The following is a 21,071-nucleotide window of genomic DNA, read 5'->3' on the forward strand; positions in this document are numbered from 1 at the left end:
AAGATCTTACACACAGCATTCAGACTGTCACCATTTACTGTAACGGATGGGTCCACAGATGGATGATATGGTGCTGGCTTTTGGAGAACCCGTGTTTTCTTGGTGTTAATTGTTAGGCAAAAATTGGCACAAGCAGCAAAGAATTGATCCATACTTTGTTGCATGTCAGCTTCAAAGGCTGCGTTGAGCGCACAATCATCTGCAAACAAAAAAATCATGCACCAACACTTCCTCTACTTTATTTTTGGCAGGGAGTGACAGATGAGCAGACAGAAAATATGCTGTCAGGGAGTTATATGATAAAAAGAGAAGGTCAGTAAGGCACATGCTGAGGGTGAATGATCACAGGTAGATAGGCAGAATGCTCATTATGTCATGAAAAAGCAAAGCAGGGTTCCAGAATGTTGGGTGGACCCACTGAAGAGACTTTATTAGAAAAGATAGACAAAAGTTGCAAAGGGTAAGATAGGTTGTGATCTGCATCGTTAGGGGGAAACCTTTGAATCCATCAAATCACAGGTATGTGAATAGCATAGTCAATAGAACTCTGGACTTGGAATCAGAATGTCTGTATTCACATCTTGATACTAACTAGCTATGTGACTCTGGACAAGTCACATGATCTCTTTTAGACTAAATTTCTTAAGTTTGAATATATCCTCTACATCCTTGCTGAAGGACCTACTTCCCTGATGTCATGACATGAAGAATTCCTTATTGGCAAGTAATGACTGGGGGTTAGAGTTAAAGATGACTGATGAATGAGCAAATGGCTGGACACAAATTTGTGAAGGAGTTTCCTCTTCTCTAATCTAGAAGAAATGACTGTCATCCCCCCCTCCTTTTGAACACCTCTGACTTTTCTTTGTCTATCTTTCTGTCTTGTTTCTCTTTCTTTGTCTTTGACTCTCTCCCTCCCCACCCCTTTTCTCTCTCTCTCTCTCTCTCTCTCTCTCTCTCTCTCTCTCTCTCTCTCTCTCTCTCTCTCTCTCTCTCTCTCTCTCTCTCTCTCTCTGTCTTTTTGTATCTCTTTGTCTTTAGGTGAATCTCTGTCTCTTGCTCTCTCTGTCTCTCTATGTACCTGTTTTTTTTTTTTTTTTGCGTCTCTGGTTCTCTCTCTCTCTCTCTCTCTCTCTCTCTCTCTCTCTCTCTCTCTCTCTGTGTGTGTGTGTGTGTGTGTGCATGTATGTGTGTGTGTGTGTGTGCCTGACTCTGTCTCTCTCCCTTTCTCTGTCTTTCTCTTTGTGTGTTTGAGTGTCTGTCTGTCCATTTTCTGTCTTTCTTCTCCTTCCTCTCCTCTCTCTCTCTCTCTGTCTGTCTCCCCCCCACCCTGCCCTCACACACACATGCACATACATACACAGAATCAAGCAGGAAGAGAATTGTTAGGGCTGTCTTATTGTAAGTGCTATACTCCCTCCTCCACTAGCATTAACAGCTTTCAGAGAAGTGTTTGCCTGAGTAAGTTTAAATCCCAGGCTACCTTCTTTGACCTTTCTGTTTCTTTCCCAGCGACAGTTTAGCAATTATTGATCCAGAAAAATGGATCTTCTCAGTCTTGGTAGTTACTTCAAGAATTTTTAAGTTAGACATTTCTTTAGAGCATACTTCTCAGAGGAGATGATCTCTTCCAGGATGATCCTATGACTGAAAGACTAAAGAAGGCTGTATGTAGCCTTATCAGTCAGGAGATCTGGACTTTGTAGGTTGCCCAGACAGTGCAAGTATGAGATGATTGGAACTATAGCTATTCAGCAGTTCCACAGAATTACCTTTCTTTTGCAGGGGAAGGAGGACCACAAGTAGCATTAAAACTTTATTGAGGTATCTTATATTTCCTATATTTGCCTTTTGAGTCTTTTGCAACTAACACAGACTCTTTGATTAGGAAACAAATACGCATCCTATATCTAACACTGCTATCATGATCCAGTACCTTTCTTAGAAGGGATATGGTCACCTATTATTGGGAAAACTGCAATCATGAACTATACCTACACCTTGTTTTAGAATTTCCCCAGAATTTTGCTCCAGGGTGGGTCAGAGTCAATAAAAGATTAAAAAAAAAAGAATCTTCCTTTTTCCCAAAGTGTGCTGGTAAATTTTAACAACCAAATTGTGTGGGGGAAGTAAGATAGCACACTTTTAAGTTTAATCTGAATCTTAAGCATTCCCCCCATCACTTTAAACTTAGACAATCAACAGAATAATTAACAATTAAATTAAATCCTGATATGTAGTGTTTGTGTGAAATGCTCACATTGAAAACTGAACAATCAGTGCCAGCACATCTGCACCCCACTTTGATATCAACCCCCCCAAGACTGAAGTTATGTGAGACTAGAGTCCTCTTCTGCCAACTCTGTAAGCCATTTGGTACATTATGAAACCAATAGATGCTCAAAAGATGTCTGAGGATTTTTTTTTGTCTTAGCATATGAGCTCACTGAGGCTCAAAATGGGCTCTTTTGTGTTCTTTGTATAGTGTTTAGCAATATATTACTAAATATTACCCGGTAGGGAGACATTGGCTAGGAGAGGATGGAATTTTTAGATTGATTGGGCATTCATCCGTGTCCTAGGTTTCCAAGGATGGCTATCTATATTTGAGAGGACTGCCCTTTCTTGACCTAATTTCAGGAGACAGAATTTGCAATTGTATTCATGCTGTTGCATTAATTACATGGTTCCTAAGTGAAATGCTCATATAAACTATCATTACCCTCAGGATTATACCCTGGCAGCTACACAATGGAACTCCTCCTTCAGGCTTGGGGAAGCCACACCAGCTCAGAAAGAAGCCTCTTTGCTACAAAGGAATGGGGACGCTCCACAAAACAAACCATTGTTCATGATTTTCATACACCATTTGGATATTTCTGAACCCTCCCAAGCCTTCATCCCCACCTTAGAGACAACTGGGCACTGAGTTGCTCTTACGTGAGCTGAGACAAAGAACTAGACACTCTTAGGGTAGATCACTGTAGGTTCAGGATGACACCATATGATAAACTTCAGGTTTGGGCCCATTGCCATTCTGGAACTCTGATGGCAGGGAATCAGCTCACTATAGAAGCCAGAGAAAACTCATTCACTGAAATGAGATGGTGAAGAAAAGGTTATTTAAAGTCACTCACTTCTTTGTTATAGCTTATATATTAAGAAAACATTTAAGCGATATTCTTTGGAAGAACAAAAAGAAAAAGAAAATGCCAAAAAATAGGGAGAGAATTACAAAATGCAATCCTGCTACTGTAGAAGGAAATTAACATTGCCATCTTCTGGCATATTACCTTGAGTCTGATGGGGCAGCCTTTTGGCCCTTGTTTGCACAATAAGTGTTGGAATGGATTATATCTTGCCAGAGAACATATGCATTTGATAGAAGCCCATGTCTCTACTTCTTTTGTAATCACTACAGTTTACACCCTTATAATTTTCTTTGTGTTCCAGCATTAGATGCCAAGAAATGTTTTGTTCTCCCCAGGAAGCAAATCTAACTTGGGTGGATAAAGGGTATGGGGGTGTCCAAATGGGGGAGAATATCTTCTTCCAAACTCTGAAATCTATTACGGTCGAAGGGTAGAATGATCATTTCTGTGCTCAAATAGCAAAAATCTTGTCATTCTTGATCAATCAGGTAGTTTAGTTGAAATGTAGAAAACAATTGTATAGCATTGTAAAAAAGTGTTAAGAACATAAATGATCATTGTGGTACAAAATGATTTAAAATCAGGAAATATGGGTTTCAGTCCCAATTCTTCCAGTTATTACTTGTGTGACCTTGGACAAGGCAATTAACTTCTCTGTACCCAGTTTTCCTGTCTGCAAAATAGGGATAAGGCTATTCAAGCTGTCTACCTCATAGAGTTATTAGAAGGATCAAATGGCTTGGTGGAGATGAAGTGATTGATAAATCAGAAAGTGCTACATAACTGTTGCGACTCATTGACTCAGAATTGTGATTCATTCTCTTCCTACCCTCCCATCCCCATGGTCCACAGCCAAGATACTTAAAATCATACAACACCAAATATGTATGAAGTTGTGTGGACCACACAAATAGATTGAATGTAATTCAGTTGTAATCTAACACAGGAACTTGGTTCCATGACTTTTGGGTTCAATAGCATTATAAGGGGCAATGAGTTCTGTAAGTACAGAGCTGGACACTTGCCCAGAGAGGGATAGGGAACTCATTCAATCTGCCCAAATGAAAAAAAAAAAAAAAATATATATATATATATATATATATATGTATATATATATATATATATATATATATATATATATATATATATATATATATATATATATATAAAATAAATAGTAAAAGATAAGGCCTCATTTTTTATAAAGTACCTTTGCTTATAGTAAGATTTCACAGCACTTATTACCTCAATTTTTCTCACAGTCTCCTTAGAAGATATCTCAAAGATATCAAGCCTTCTATTTTACATATGGAGATACTGAGGCACAAAACATTTTTCCAAATGACTTATCTAAATGCATTCTTACATTTTATGCTAAAGCAGCTGGGATTGTTTTAATGTTTGAGGCAGATCTGAAAAATGCCTTATATAGTATGACCAACCTAACTGATTAACTGGAATATCCCATAACTCATTCTCAGTTTAAAATAAATGTAGAATCTGACGTGTAATTCCTTCTTTTTTTCAACCCAAGCCACTTAGAGTTCGAATTAGGAGAGCATAAAGGGAAGGCTTTAGCCTTAGTCTACATGCATTGTTCAATTCTCAAATGGTCTTTTGCTCAGTAGTGGCCCTAAAGTTCCACTCATTTTTAGGCATCAGTATCCCTGAAACAATGAGTAAAAAATGTGCTCTCTTACAAAGGAAAAGAAACATGAAATGCCACCAAAATATATTGAGAATAATTACAGATTAAATCTCCAAATCTTGAGAATGGAAAACAGTTCCAGTCTTGCAGTTTGAAGGCTATTGTTTGTATATATATATATATATATATATATATATATATATATATATATATATATATATATATATATATATATCCTGAGACAGTATATTCTCAAGTAATTATGTGTCAATTTCTCTACCAGGTTGAAATGAAATGAGGCTAAGAAGTAGAAGTTAAGTAATTTGTGATTGAGTAAGGTTATTTTACCACTTTCAGTAGAAAAATGAAGCTAACTTTAAAACTTGTCCAATATGATTATAATAGTATATAATTGTGTTTGGTTTTGAACATTTTTACTTAGGAATTAAACAAAACAGCGATCTATGTACAGTGATTGAAGAAAAAGTGCTGCAAATTGAAACACTTATTTTATGACAGCTAGTATCATCATCTCAGGAAAACATGTAACATTGAGCTTGCCTTCACTATCTTTTATTTCATGAATCAAAGCCACGGTGGGTGACTCAGGCACACAACATTCTTGACAGTTTACTACTTATATTAGTGGGGTATAGAGTGGAGCTTCAATTGAGAAACATATATTCAAAACTTACTGGATGCTTTGCATTTGCATAAGTGAGTCATTTCTCATTTTTAATAATGCTATTTATACACTGTAAAACTTGGGAAGGTTGGATTACCAAAGGCTCTTGGATCTACTTCTTCAAATTAGTTTTTTTCATTGATAAAGAAATTCTGTCAGAGCTGCAACTAGGATGAGACCAAAGACGTTGGACCTCACAATTAAGAAGATCTTTAGAAAGTGCTGATGCCATCTGAAGTGTATTTCCAACCCTCAGATTATCTTTTGGAAGTAACAGAATTAAGTTTGACCCATGGTGTATTTCCTTTCTCAATTACTAAATATGTAGAGGAAACAAGTTCCATCATTTGAGTTCCTACCTTTTCAGTTCCTATTTTATATAGCCCAGACTTCAAGTGGCAGCAGCTTTATTCTATAACATATCCTTCCTTGTAGTCAAGGCATCCTCACTCCCTAAAAGCAGCAAGTCTTAGTAGTACTGAAATCTCTCAATGTCATGGAATATCTTCCTACTTTCAGCAGCCACAATCCAAATGATGTCCCTCCCCATTAACCTTTCCACTTGCCTTAGGCACAAATATTGCTAATTACAGCTTTGAATGCTACTGATTTTGATAGATTTCTGAGGGAAGAATAATAATGGTCTTTTTTTTTTCAGTTATTCAATATATTCAAGTCTTTTTTACCTGAATTAATAGACCAAACAACAGCAAATTTTATTTCAGATTGTTGCTTCCAACCAAAAATAAGCTTACAAGAAAAAATAGCTTTTAATGTATTCATCCTTTTTCTTTTTTCTTCCCAAAGCACCTAAAACAAGGATCTTCTCAGTTAAACTTAAGACTCTAATCATAACATATCCTATTATAACCATACAGGCAAATCTGCTTTTTTTCAATCTGTAATTATTTCTTAATGGCACTATTATTCTTTCCATTTGAAGCATACAATTGATCCAGAGATTGGCCAGAGAGAATAAGAAGGCAAGTCATCAAAATTTGACCAATAACAGAAGCATGCGTTTTTCTTAGTCACTGATACCAAAATGAAAGGGGATAATAGAAACCAGGAAACAAAATAAATGACAACTATTAATTTAGTAGTAGTGTGATTTGCATAGTAATGCAGGAAATCTGGGGCTGATTATTATCCTCAGTCTATCATTAGAACCATAAGATATGTTAAAAACTCACTTGTTTTTTCTTCAATAGTAATATCCTTTGATATTTTTTGATAACAAGATGTCTTCTGGATATTTTCATTATGTCAATTGATCAAACTTAAATTTTTCACTTGGAGAAAACATACTTAACATTCCATTGCAAATAATAATTGGCACTTAGTAGCTAATTATAGCCCTTTTTTGTCATTAGTGTGTACATATTGTTTGTTTCAATATGATATATTCTCTTTGAGGTGAGGACCTGTTTTTCTCTTTGTATTTCTACTGGCTAGCATGGTGCCTAAGATATAATAGCTACTTAATTCATGTTTGATAATTGAATTATACTCTATCCACATGGTTATAATTGACTGAGTTCTCATCAATCAATAACAAAAGCATATTTTGAGAACTGTAATATTAGCATGTAGTAACTGAAATAGAAGAAATGCAAGTTCATCTGGTCAAACTCCTAAAAGTTATGGGTAGTATAATATGACTGAGTCACATGTCCTATATAATCTATCATATTATGCTAACAGGAGTCTGTTTGTTTGGTTGAACAATAATAATATCCAAAGTGTAAGGAAAATTCAAAGAGAACTTGCTCCAATAATTTAATGGATTTATGTGGTTTTCAATTTTAGTAATCTCTCCACTGATCTTTAAGTCATAATTGACCTATTCTTGCCCTTTTTATGTGGCTATTTGGAAGGTACAGTGAATAGAACACTGGGCCTCAAACCAAAATGATCCGCTTGAATTCAACTCATATCTCAGTACCTGTGTGATCTTGGATAAATCAATTAATCTCTTTCTCTGTTTCCTCAACTGTAAAATGGAGAAAATAATAGCACTGACAGCATAGGTTTTCTGTGAGAGTCAAATGAGTTAATATTTGTAAAGCCTTTAGCACAGTGCTTGGCACATATCAGATGCTTAATAAATACTTATTTTTCTTTTTTCCTTCCTTCCTATCTTATTTATTTAATGTGACAGATACTTTCTCTTTTATCTGACATGTATAATAGTAGAATATTCAGGCTGTTGATTTATGATCTCTCAGTCTTACAAAATTTAATTCTAATCCCAAATTTTTCTGATTTGTTAAGGATATTTGCATCACTGCTGCTTAATTCAATTAATTAATAAAAAAAGAAGTTATTAAGCACCTACTATGTGTTAGACATAGTGCTAAGTTCCAGCGATATGAAATGGGAAAAAAGCAGTCCCCTAGGAAGCTTAAAATCTAAGGAGGGAGGTAACACACAAACAAATATCTACAAAAATAACTATATAAAAAGCTATATACACAATAAATAGGAAATACTTAATAGAGGAAAAGTACTAGATTTAAGAATGACTGGGGAAGCTTCTTGTAGAAGGTAGAATTTTAGTTGGAATGAAAGGAGGTCAGGGAGGTCAGGAATAGTTACAACACAGGAGGGAAAACATTCCAGTCATGGAGGATATCCAGAGAGAACTGATAATACTCTATAGAAAACTCATAATCACTATTTGCCTCTACATAATTTTTAGAGTAAATTATTTTCTAGAAAAAAATCTAACCCTTTCTCCTTTTTCTGTCTGGTTTTGTAGTAATTAACTATACATTTGCAGTGCCTGTCCAAAATACATGTACCAATAAAAGAAGTCTATCTAGCTACATCTTATAGCTCCCATCACCTCTCAAATGAATCTTAACTCCAAATTTTCAGGAAATACATCATTATCAGAAGAAAATTGGTGTTGAAAAGATAGAACTTTTGTTCATAAAATAACTTGGGGTTATTAAGACAACTATGCACTTTCCCAAAGGCAATTCAAAGAAAACATGTTAAACAGAAGAGAGGATGTTTTTATAAAGTATAAAATTAGCAAGGCACAGAGTGGGTGTAAAGGAAAGGAAACAATGTGAAGAGGGAATTTGGAAAAACAGTACTACTTTTCTAGTCTTGTAGTTGGCCTGTGAATTATTTTTCTAATTGTATTATTTGTTCAACCTACCATTCCTGAAATTATCTCTAGTCTTTACTCAAGAAGTTCCTCTGACTTATAATGTCTTCTCCTTCTACCATTCGCCCCATCTATCTAAATTTTGCCAACCTTTCACAGTTCATTTCAAATCTTATCCCTTTGTGATGGCTTCCTTGATCAATTTTTGATGTTTAGTCATTTTTTCATTCATGCCTGACTCTGACCACACTTGGAGGTTTTCTTTGCAAAGATACTGGAATGGTTTGTCATTTCTTTCTCCTGCTCACTTTACAGATGAAGAAACTGAGGCAAATAGGGTTAAGTGACTTGCTCAGGGTCACATAGCTAGTCAGTGTCTGTGGCCAGATTTAGAAGTGGCACCTACCTGCCTTCTTTGAGCAATAATACTGAAAATTATCTCACCCTCTTTTGGATGGAGCACAGAATTTATAGTTCAGAACTTCTAACTTTTAATAGTTGATTTATCATGGACAAGCCATTTAACCACTATAATCTCAGTTGCATCATCCATAAATTGGGTATAACACAACTTGAGGGTGCCTACCTAACAGGGTTGTTGTGGAGTTGGAATGAATTAATTCATTTAGTATTTTGTAAACTTTATGTACAATGGAAATGCTAATAAATATTATAACTGACATAAATAATTATTATAATTATTCATAGCACTCAATAATTATATTTTTCCTATTGAAGCTTGCCTTTATGTAAATAGTGTATTTTATGACTATATTGTAAGCTCTTAGAGGATAGAGATCATATTTTATGCCTTTTTGTTCTTCTAAAACTAAAAATAAGATCATGTCCAAAATGGGGACTCAATAGATACCTGTTGCTGGGTATGTATACATACAATCACACAATCTACTGAGAGAATAAACAAATAAGACCAGTTCATCAAATCAGGAAGGGTCTGAGTCTTACTTCTGATAAATATTAGCTATGAGAAACTGAAAAAATCAAATACCCTCTTAGTTTTCCTGGAAAGCCTCTAAGAGGGATGTCATGGACCTCGCTAGAAGTCTGGTGATACCTACATTTTCAGAATGTTTTTCAGTGCATAAGACCCAGTGCCTCTTATACATGTCTATGAGAAAACTGATTCTGGTGCATCAGTTTGGGAATCTGGGAGTTCTGAGTTAAAGACAATCAAGTATTTGTACTAGGATTGTCACTGACATGGTGAGCTCTTGGGTAGTTCATGGATTGTAGATTAAAAACTTATGATCTAAGATTGCAAGTTGTAGAAACAATATTGGTTTACAGTGCCAAAGGAAGTTATTATCAAAGGTATGGTCTGATAAAGAGATAGATGATAGACAGATAGATATACTGACAGAACTAAACATGATTTTAATCATACAGTTTTAGATACATATAGACATATAGATATATGTATATATGTGTGTATATATTTATTGTTGTTGTTGTAACAATAATTTGTAACAAGATTTACTCTGAATATCCAACAGCTCAGAAGGATGATTTTGCAAGGGGAAAAGAGGACTTGTTTGGAATTCCCTTTCCAGAAGTTTGCCAATCTCCTCCTCTTATTCACATCTTTCTCCTTTCACAAAGGGCTCTTTAAATAAGAGGAGGTCCAAATATCTTATTTGGCTGGAATGCTTTACTGATTGAAGCAAGACCAACACATTCCCCTAGGATCCTTGCTCTTTTAAAATATTGTAGTAAAAAGGGAGTTTGATGCTCAGTAGTAGAATATTCATTTTATTATGTTTTCCACCCAACTTCTTATTTTTTCATCTACTTTTAAAAATGCATTTTGTTCACTAGTACTGGAGAAACAACCAAAAAAGGACCCTTGTGCCAGTTTTATAAAGATCTATAATTGTAATCTTAACTATGATTCATTAAGATCTAAAAAGGGAAGATATGTTACAAGAGTTAAAGATCATGTCACATAATCATTAACATATCAGATAATGGTGTATACACACACACACACACACACACACAGAGAGACAGAGAGACAGAGAGACAGAGAGACAGAGAGACAGAGAGACAGAGACAGAGTATCTTATCCAAGGTAGTAATTTTTCTATGGTTAGTTGACTAGTCAATATTTAAAGTTTTTACCTCTGGGAAGATTCTAGGAAAATAGTGGAATAGGTCAGAAAATTCCAAGGTCTCTAGATTTCCCTCTCAAACAAGACAAAATTGCACCTCAGGGTGAATTTAGAGGGCAAAAACAAACAACAATTTGAATAGAAGAGTGGTCTTCCTAGGAAAATCAGAGAAGATATGAAGAAAGATACCAAGACTGACTTTTGGCCCTATGGAGTATAAAGACCTCCAGGCTAGTTCCACTGGAAAAACAAGCTGAGAACACTTAATTTAGCTGGGTTGTGAGGTAGCTATGGCCTCAACCTTAAAAAAATTTTCACCTCCTAGACAGTGTATGGAGTTGGGATTCTGAGGGGGAGACAGAGATTGAGGAAGTCTCTGCTGATAAGAGTCTCTTATCAGCAGAGACAACAGACCCAGACATGGCCCTGAGTGAGAAGGAACCAACAAATGCCAGGTGAGAGCAAAAGCAGTGGTAGCTGTGGTCACTCATAAGAATGCAGAATTCATGGTTTGGGATTCCTGAACAGAGAGGTCTATTGAAGTTGCACCTGAAGTCAAAGGCACCAACCCTCACACTCCAGGACTACGGGTGATTACAATAATAAGATGCTAATAATAATAACAAAATAAGCAGGCAAAGGAAAAAGAACCCAATCATAGAAAGTTACTATGGGAACAGAGAAGACTGGGATTCATCATCAGAGTTAAGGCAACAAAAGCTTTTTCTACCCCAAAGAGTAATATTAAATGGTCACTTGCCCCAAAAGAATTCATAGAAGAATTTTACAAGTCAAGTGAAAGATTAAAGAAATTTTTTTAAGAAAATGAGAACAATACCCCCCAAGATTATATAAAGAAAATCAACCACCTAAAAAAGGAGATCCAGAATTTTAAGGAAGAAAGCAACATTCTGAAAATTAAAATGGGCAAGGGGAAGCCAACTTAGTTTAAAAAGATCAACAAATAATGAAACAAAATATGAAGAATTAAAAAATAGAAGAAAATGTGCAACATATTATAAGAGAAACTACTGATATGGAGAACAGATCAAGAAGAGTAATCATAAAAATATTTATATTACATAAGAGAAACAAAGTTTCTTGATACAATGACATAAAACAAAATTAAAGAAAATGTCCCTAAGTGTTAACAAGTGTTATAACAAGAATGGAAAATAGAAATAGAAAAAAATCCACTGGTGACAACCTAAAAGAGATTCTGTAAGGAAAACGATATCCAAATTTTGAAACCCTTTGTCCAAGGAGAAAATACTAGAAACAACAAGAAAAATCAATTCAAATATGGCAGAGCCACAATCAAAAAAGAACCAGCAGCAGCAAGCTACATTATATGCATATGTATGATTACAGATATATATGTATGTGTATATAAAAATATGTATGGATACATATATACATATATATATATATATTTGTGAGTATATCTCTAATTAAGTATAGCCTTTTGATAAGGAGGAAGAAAAGAAAAGAACAGAAGAAAGTAAAAAGTTCACAGTAGAGATCAAAAGAAACCTACAAAGAAGTAAAGAAAAGATGGACAGCTCCAAACACAATATTTAGCATTTATCATAAAGGTTTTCTTGAAATGAAAATTTATTGCTTTATATTTTGTATCAGGAAAAATCTGCATAGGTAGCAGAGAGCTGGAAATTACGAGAGATGCAGAACAAGTGAATTCCAGGCATGGAAGACCATTGGTGGAATGACTCTGACATGGTGATGGAGTGTCATGTATTGGAAACAGCTAAAAAGTCAATTTTATTGGAGCAGAGAATAGAAATAAAGTTAAATGAAATTAAAATGGAATGAAGAGTGGGAAAGGAGTAAAAGACTTTAAAAGAAAAGCTGAATATTTGTTTTATCCTAGAGTCAATAATGAGTCTGAAGATTTTTGAGCAGAGGGGTAATATGGTTAGGACTGTGTTTTAGAATTATTAATTTAGTAGTTGAATAAAAGGATAAATTGGAAAATGGAAGAGTCCTAGTGAGAATTGATATATCTGAATAGTTATAGAAAATAAAGTTTAAATGTTTTATCTCTTTATATTCACTATAAAATCAACTTTCTTCAAATAATACTGAAACAAAAATTCTCAGACAAAAAGAGAAAGCAAATTTTAAGTGGGAACTTGAGTGCCAGGAAGCAAAATATCTTCTAAATCAATCAATCAATCAATCATCTCTACTATTACTACTATTACTATGATGACAATCATCACTATCCCATAAATACACATGTGCATTCACACACACATACACACACTTCAAATAATATAATTTTAAGTGTGGTCTTCAAAATCCAACACTTCATAACTTAATTCCCCACTATATTATTTAACTAAAATGAATAAGAAAATAGGATATTTTGTATATTTATTGGATTTTTATCTTAAAATCCTTTTTTTACTCAATTGAAATATATCCCATCTGTGTGATAATATGAATTTCCTTGAATAGAAGATACATTTGAATAGCAAAGTACAAAGCCCCTGACATAGAGTGAGTCCTTAATCTGATGTCTTTTATTTTACTTGTTTTGATTTTTAATACTTTAATAATTGTATTTTGACAAAATCAATTTCCTTTGTATACTATATACAAGAAGATCCTAAATAGTACAATTTTGACTATCTGAAGTGGCTTCATATATTCATATTCAAATTGTCACATTGATCTTAAATGGACAATTAGTTAGCATTAGAATCCAAATCTATTTGAAGTCATTGAGTCTCAGACCAATGCAAGTAGGCAATGGAAATTTAAAGGGAATCATTTCACAAGAACCATAATTTGTACTAATTGGGACTCATTATTTTATTTCATTGATTAAGAAATACCATTTTAAGAAAGGGTTCATTGGTTTCATGAGATAGGCAATGGTTAAGAATTTGTTTTCTAGGTCAAACTGAGGTCAAAGACCTCAGTCCTAATCATATTTCTGATATTTGTGACCTATGACTTTGGAGAAGTCACAGTTTTCTTGGGCCTTAGTTTAGTCATTCAGGAAAGACTTGAACAAGAAGGCCCAAGAGTTCTCTTCCACCTCTGGAAAGAAGAGATTCCATTTTCCTCTATTATATTTATTTGCATACATGTGGTATCTCCTACACGTTTCTTATGCACAAAACATCATTTTTATCTCTGATTCTCTCATGTATTGCTGTTGTTTGAATTGTTGGACATTTAAAATGTTTATCAAACTGAATTAGAAGAGTTGTAATTGAGGCCCGTCCTTACTCAAGGTCAAATGCCAATTAATAACAGAACTGGGACTAGAACTCAAATCTCCTTATCCAGGGAGTATCATTTTCATGATATTGCTAATATATTTTCCTCAGACAATTGTTAACAAGGCTATACTTTACAAGTCATTCAGGTACTATATTTCTGGAACCATAGGGATTTTGCTAAATGACAGAGGCTAAAAGATGAGAGCAGAATCTTAAAGAATCCAGAAGTATGCAGCTTTTACAAAAGAATCTTTACAAAGGGAAAAAAAAACAATTAATGACTCTCTTTTGTTCTTATTCCTTTGATCTACATATTAGTTGGCAGTCACTAACATTGCTTATTAGAAGGGCCTTTATGTATAAAAAAATCCTGCCTTCTAAATAAAATGATAATGATGATGATGGAGAAAGTACATTTGCTGAATTACTGTCTAACATTACAAGTATTTCCTTTTCATAAAAAAAAAAAAGAATCAGTGGAATGGCTCTCCAAAGGACAAAAAAGTTGGGATAAAATCTCAAAAAAATTCCTTGTATACAGTGGCCACGTTAAGACTTCGGATCAATGTTGTACCAAGGAATGGGATACTTGCTATGAAGAAAACCAAAGCAGATCATGTTTCTTCAATTTGGGGCATTGAAGATCCCAAAATGCTATTGTTTATTTTCTCTGAGAAACTTTAGCTTTATATTAAAATTGCAATATGGATCATTTTTATATCAAGTTCATCAGCATACATGTTTAGAGAAAACTTAGTGAGAATTCCATGGCTTTAATTGAGATAATTGGAAATGCCTCAGGCTGCCACCAAACCAGGTTCTTGTAAGACCAGATCATAAAAGCAATAACTTATGATTATCACTATTCCAGAATTAAAGTGATTTTCTCATTGAAGTCATCTAGAGGCTAAATTCCCATTTGAGGAATTCTCAAGAAAAATCTGTTAGAGTTGACATGCAAAAATCTTAATCTTTTTCTACTCATAACCCTCCTTCACCAGAGAAAATTTTATGCTACTTTGGATATGTAGGCATATAAAATAGGTATACAAATCAAACATTTAGTGATACTAAATTATAAAGAAATTTATTTTAATACAGTTTGATATATATATATATATGATTTTACCATTTATTAAAAATGAGAGCAAATTTGCATGCTAATAAAATGGATGTGCTTATTTATTTTTACTAGCTTTATTCTTCTAAGAGACCTTGTACAATTCACTCATGCCTCTGTGGAACTCAGTTTTATCATCACTAAAACGAGCAATTCAACATTCAACTTCGAAAGACTCAAAATTATATGATTTTAAATGATAGATATATTAGTCTCTCAACGTATATTGCTATGACTACCAAATTTGGTACAATTCCATGTTGAAGTGCACAAGCACAATAAACTTGATCTGTTATGTTCTTCTAGAGGTCCATGATCCTTAACTTAACACTACAACTCTTGTCTTCAAAACCAGTTGCTTTTTGTCATATAAAGTATGTGTTTTATCTTAATGTTATTGCCCTTTGCTTCTGTTCTGCTAAACTTTCTTCAAATCGAGCATTTTTGTGCTCCAAATCTGTTCTTTTTTCTTAAAGAGATTCTTTATGAAATATTCAATTGTTCATGCACCATTCTTATTTTTAAAAAAATTCTGCATTGAGAGCTCTGATGTTTTCCTATATTTATTTCTAATTTATTATTTTAAAAGTTTTATCTTATTTTATTTTTGAGAATTAGCATGCCATCATGGTTAGAGAACTTTGAGATAAGAAGCCCTGACTTCCATTTCCTACACATATTGTCTGTATAATTATGGGCATGCCATTTATTTTCTCATTTCTTAGGGCTACTCTCTAAGGCAGAAAAAGTGTTGCTTTGGTAGAAGGAATTTTTTTAATAGAGGTTTTCCCTGTATTTCTGCAATTACATCCCATTCACAATCCTGATTTCTTTTTTGAACCCTTTTCTCTGTTATAATTAAATGATTATTTTTTCTAGGATATTATTTGTTCATTTTTCCCACATGATAAAATTGTTACAAGTGTTTTGAGGTTTTAATTATTCTTCATTCAGGTTTTATTATCTCTTCTAATAGTTTAATTGTTTGTAAACTAGATTTTCATTCAGGTTTTTTTTCCCTCTCAATATTTTGGTCTTTAGCTTTCTCTTATGTTTTCTTTCATCAGGTTTGGAATATGCATAACTCTCTGAATTCTCCTCAATCTTTAAAGTTTGCCAAAAATCAAAATCAAATTTGTCTATAATTTTTAGATTCTATGTCTTATTTTTAAAACAAAACCATTTGCCATTCTCCAATCTTACTTCTCTACCTTCTGTGGTTTCCAAGAGATCAATGGGATGTCAAAATCTCAGAATTTGGTAGGTTCCACAAACAAGACACACTTGACTCTGAGAAGTTTCTCTGGCTGTCCCTCATACCTGAGATACTCACCCTCCTCTTCTGCACCTATTGGTTTCTCTCTTTCAAAAAACAATTAAAATTTCATCTTTTACATAAAGATGATTTACTTTTTCACAATCCCTCTTAATTATAATGCTTTCTTTCTAGTAATTATTTCCTAGTTATCTTGTATTTGTTGATAAAAATTTATGTACTTATTTCTTCTATAAGCACAAGAGGACTTGTGCCCTCTTTGAAGGAGAGGACTGTTGTTTATCTTTTTTTGCATCGCCAGCATTTAGCATAATGCCTACACAATAGACATCTGCTTCCTCCTTTATAAAATCATAAGGTGGACTTGATGGTTTTAAAGATCTCTTCTATCTTTAAATCCCATTATCTTTATGATTTTCATTATTGTCTTTGTTCCCAAGCATTTTGCACAGTGATAGGCAAATAGTAGGCACTTATAAATGCTGGTTTGTTGATGGATATGTTTTTATATGGTGTGGCTGCTGGTATGAGACATAAAAATTCATGTTTTCTAATACTGACAATATTAGCTATATTTGTTTCATGTGAATTGTTTTGTTTTTAAAATAAAATTTGTAGTAACTGTAATTGAGCTTTCAGAATATGGGTTATCATTAGTTATCAAATAATTTTTTTCTGTGATGTCTGTCTCTTCATGATCCCATTTGTTTTTGTTTTTGTTTTTCTGGCAAAGACTCTGGAGTAGTTTCCCATTTTGCATTTCAAATTATCTTATAGATGAAGAAATTGAGGCAAGCAGAGTTAAGTGATTTGCCTGTGATTGCACAGCTAGTAGGTATCTAAAGCTAAATTTGAACCCATTAAGATGAATTTTCTTGATTCTAGGCCCAATATTCTGTCCATTATACTACTTAGTAGTAGAATACAACTAACAAATGATATAAGGTTGAATTTTTTACCAAAATATTTGAGACCTAAAACAAAAGAAAACATATTTATATAGATATATATGTACAAATATGTATATACATACACACACATAAAAGAGTTGAGATGGGGATGAATAAATAAGAACAATAAGGCAGGCTTATTGTGAGAACCAAAAACATTGCTTGCAAAGCTGAAATTACCATTTAGATGTTAGCCAATAATAATCACTATTGTTAATATTACTTCATTTGGAAAAAATCCAACAAGAAAAATTCAAGGAATAAGTCACTGCTAGATTGTCAAAAATCTAAAATAAAAGTGGTGGAATGAATGAAAAGCATTGATCTCTTCAATCTAGAATAATAAAGTTTACACAGATGAAGGCAGAGAGACCACCAACTTTGTTGTTTTGTTGTGCTGTGTTGTGTTTTCTAAAACATGTCTAAAATATGGCAGAACAATTTTTGACAAGGCCTTTATTGTTCATGACCAGGGAATGCTAACGAAATAGGAGGAATGAGCAACATAAAAATGGAACTGAAGAAAGGGCCTTTGTTTATTGGACTAATCTTTACATTGAATCTTTCCTTCCAAGGAGCGGATGTAGCATCAATTTCAACCCTATCAGAATAGCAGTACATTTTTGTGACAAGGCCAAGGAATATGTGATTTATGGAACTGCCAACAACTCTCTTATCACAGATTACAGGTAGCCTATCACCTGAACCCTCTTGATAGCATGGCCTGTTGCCCTACTCTGCCCTTACAAGCTCTTAAGGACTGCTAAGTAAGAGGGTTTTTCCCCTAACTTTTCTTCTTTTTAAGCTTGGAACTATAAATCGTAGTAGCTCACTCAAGAAATTCAGAGGAAAGATAAAAACATTATTAGGGAGGGTTAAAGTTGATGAAGACTGTCTTCTCAAATATGACAATTTTTGGGTGGGGTGGGAGCTAAAGATGGGAAAATCAAGGTTTGGTGACTTGCCCAAAGTCATACAAATAAAAGTTGAAATTCTGAAGAAAAAAAATTATTCTGTATTTCACTCCCAAGGCAGAAGCATCTTAAAGGTATAAACAAACCTAATGGCATCATTTTCTCTTCCAGAAAGTTATATGCCAATGCAGAGAGACCAACAAGATAAGACTCATAGAAAATATACATGATTGGAAAATAGATTAGTTGTGTAATTCCTACAGACAGTATAAATTTAGGGATATGAATATATATATATGTATATATATATATATAACTATGGTATTCCATTAAATATAAATGTCTAATAAGGTAGCAACAGTACTGGTGTTGGGAATGAGGTGGAGTGGGGGTAGAATGTTTCTCTCTCTCTCTCTCTCTTTGGATTTCTGAGGTGTACATTGTTTTTTTGTTTTGTTTTGTTTTTCTTTTTTCTTTTTTCTTTCTGTGTTGTTGTTTGACTTGGATTCAGTTCATTCAACAAAGTCACTATTCTTTGCTGCAATCTATCTCATTTTGGGAAAACTTTGGAAAAGAAAAGGGGTTCCATGGAAATGGAGATATTCACATATGAAACTAATTTTCAAGAGAAGTTATTTCTAAACTTTAATAGTAGGGGGTCCTTAATTAAAAGTAATAGATGTATCAATTGATACATTTTATTATCATTTTGTTTTAAAAATATTTTTGCAATATATTGTTATTGCCTTCCAGATTGAAAAAAAAAATATATATATATATATGTGTATATATATATATATATATATATATATATATATATATATATATATATATATATATATATATACTGCATTGGTTGTCTCAAATACTTTGCAATATTTTTAAATTTCAATTTTCCTAATGTTAACCTATTTTATGTCTAGAAACCCTTTGGAACACTATGAATCCCTTCTCAGAAAGGTATTTTAAATGCAGAATATAAAATACATTGGATTTCAAAGGAAACCAATTTTATTGAAATAGATATGTGATTCCCCATCCTATCCCAAAGTTCGCAGACCTCCTGAAATATATCCACAGAATTAGAGTGGTTCTTGAACATATTAACAAGCTTTGCCATGAAGTTTAGTGAAGCTCTCTTTGTCCCATATATAATGGCACATTCTTACTTTTGTCCTCTCTCACAGTAACAAGGACTTTGGGGCTGATGGTGGAAAGAAAGTGACAAGACATGACTGTAGGAATAAAAATTCTCAGTTAAAGGTAGGAGACAGTAGTGCCAGGAATCACAAATAAAGTACTCATTCTTGTAGCATTTGCTCCTGGCTTGCCTCATCATGATCGAAAGTAGCCAGAAGTGACCAATCAGGGCTAGGGTTAGCCTCTATTCTCAAGATCTCCAGTTGAGGTCCAAGCCTAGATTTAACTAAAATCCTGAGTCCAGAATTTCTTTAACTGCACTACTGGTTGTTTGTATCAAACGCAGAGTAGACATTTCCTTGCCTTCTTACTGGGGAGTCAAACATGGAAATGTAAACAAACACAAATTGGGCATTTACTAGAGCTCCTGAATCAGTTTCTATATTTGCTTGGTAGGTGTTCATCTCCAGTCATCTTATCTATATCTGTCTGCTGGATCCAGATTGCTCTGGAGGAGAAAGCAGGTCAAATAACTATGCACTGCCCTCCCTCATTTAAATCCAATTCACTTGCAAGGCATAGTTAGTATCACCTCCCTGATGTCTTGGTCCTCTTTGAGAAGGAAAGTTTAATGTTGTTGGGTATTGTCTACTGTTTTGTATGCAAGAATAAAAATAAATGTGTGCATGCTTGCCTATTTCTTTGGGGAGCCAAAATCCTAGGGCTCATGGAACTCTAGTTCGAGAAGAAAGCAGGGTCTGGCTGTTGGTGAACACTTGAGGACTGCTTCTTTATTGGATATATCTACAAATCCAGTCACCTCTGACTAGGAATAAGTGCTATATTGTAAAGAGAGGTAGAATGAAGGGACAGCATGTTGATGATTCCCTAAGAGTCATAGAGAGCTTAGCAATTAATTCTTCCCAGCAGCACACGGGGAAATGACAACCAGAGTGAACATGAAATTCCCTAGGTCATAGATCCTTTTTGATGAAAAGCATTAAGTGAATGGTTGCAAATACTACCTGGTAGGTAACATGCCTTAAAGAATGAAAATTTAAGGGGGAGGATATCCATAAATTGGGGAATTGATAAGCAAATTATAGCACACAAATGTGATAAAATTGTGATTAAATAATGACAATCACAATTCCAAAGGATTAAGGATGAAGCTTTACACTACTTTCTGATAGAAAGGTGAAAAACTCAGGGTATATAACTCGGAAAATATTTATTACAACATGGCTAATGTGAAATTGTGTTTTGATTGACTATAGGGTATTGTAATGGGTTTTGTTTTGTCTGTGTTCTCAACTAGGGGGATTTGGAGAAGAGGAAGAGGCTGAAGATTTTGACTAATTAAAATAAATATAAAGTATTTAAATCATAGCCTGTGGCTTTCATTCTAACAAACAATTTTGAAAAGGAATGGTTGGAAATTGGTTGGAAAAGAGAAAAAGAATACTAATGGGTCACTGCAAATTCATCATGAAGATCCTGGAAAAAACTAAAATTTATTCTCTACTAATAAATCAGAATCTTCTATAGCTTAAGAGTATAAGTATTGAATAATCACAGTCATATTTAACATTTATATAATGCTTTAAGCTTTAAAAATGTTTACATTTAGTATTTCATTTTATTGCCACAAATCTGACATTCTACAGATTAGGAAACCGAGACTTGAA

General features: G+C 33.8%; 1 long non-coding RNA gene across 1 annotated transcript; it reads left to right on the forward strand.

Moving 5' to 3' along the window:
- Nucleotides 1–434: 434 nt before the first annotated feature.
- LOC141553761 (uncharacterized) lies at nt 435–20,725 on the forward strand. The gene is made up of 4 exons (XR_012485632.1): nt 435–519; nt 17,905–18,018; nt 19,431–19,506; nt 20,702–20,725. It is a non-coding gene; the product is annotated as an uncharacterized LOC141553761 (long non-coding RNA).
- The last annotated feature ends 346 nt before the right edge of the window (nt 20,726–21,071 follow it).

The sequence above is a fragment of the Sminthopsis crassicaudata genome, chromosome 2 (genome assembly GCF_048593235.1).
Source record: "Sminthopsis crassicaudata isolate SCR6 chromosome 2, ASM4859323v1, whole genome shotgun sequence".
NCBI lineage: Eukaryota > Metazoa > Chordata > Mammalia > Dasyuromorphia > Dasyuridae > Sminthopsis > Sminthopsis crassicaudata.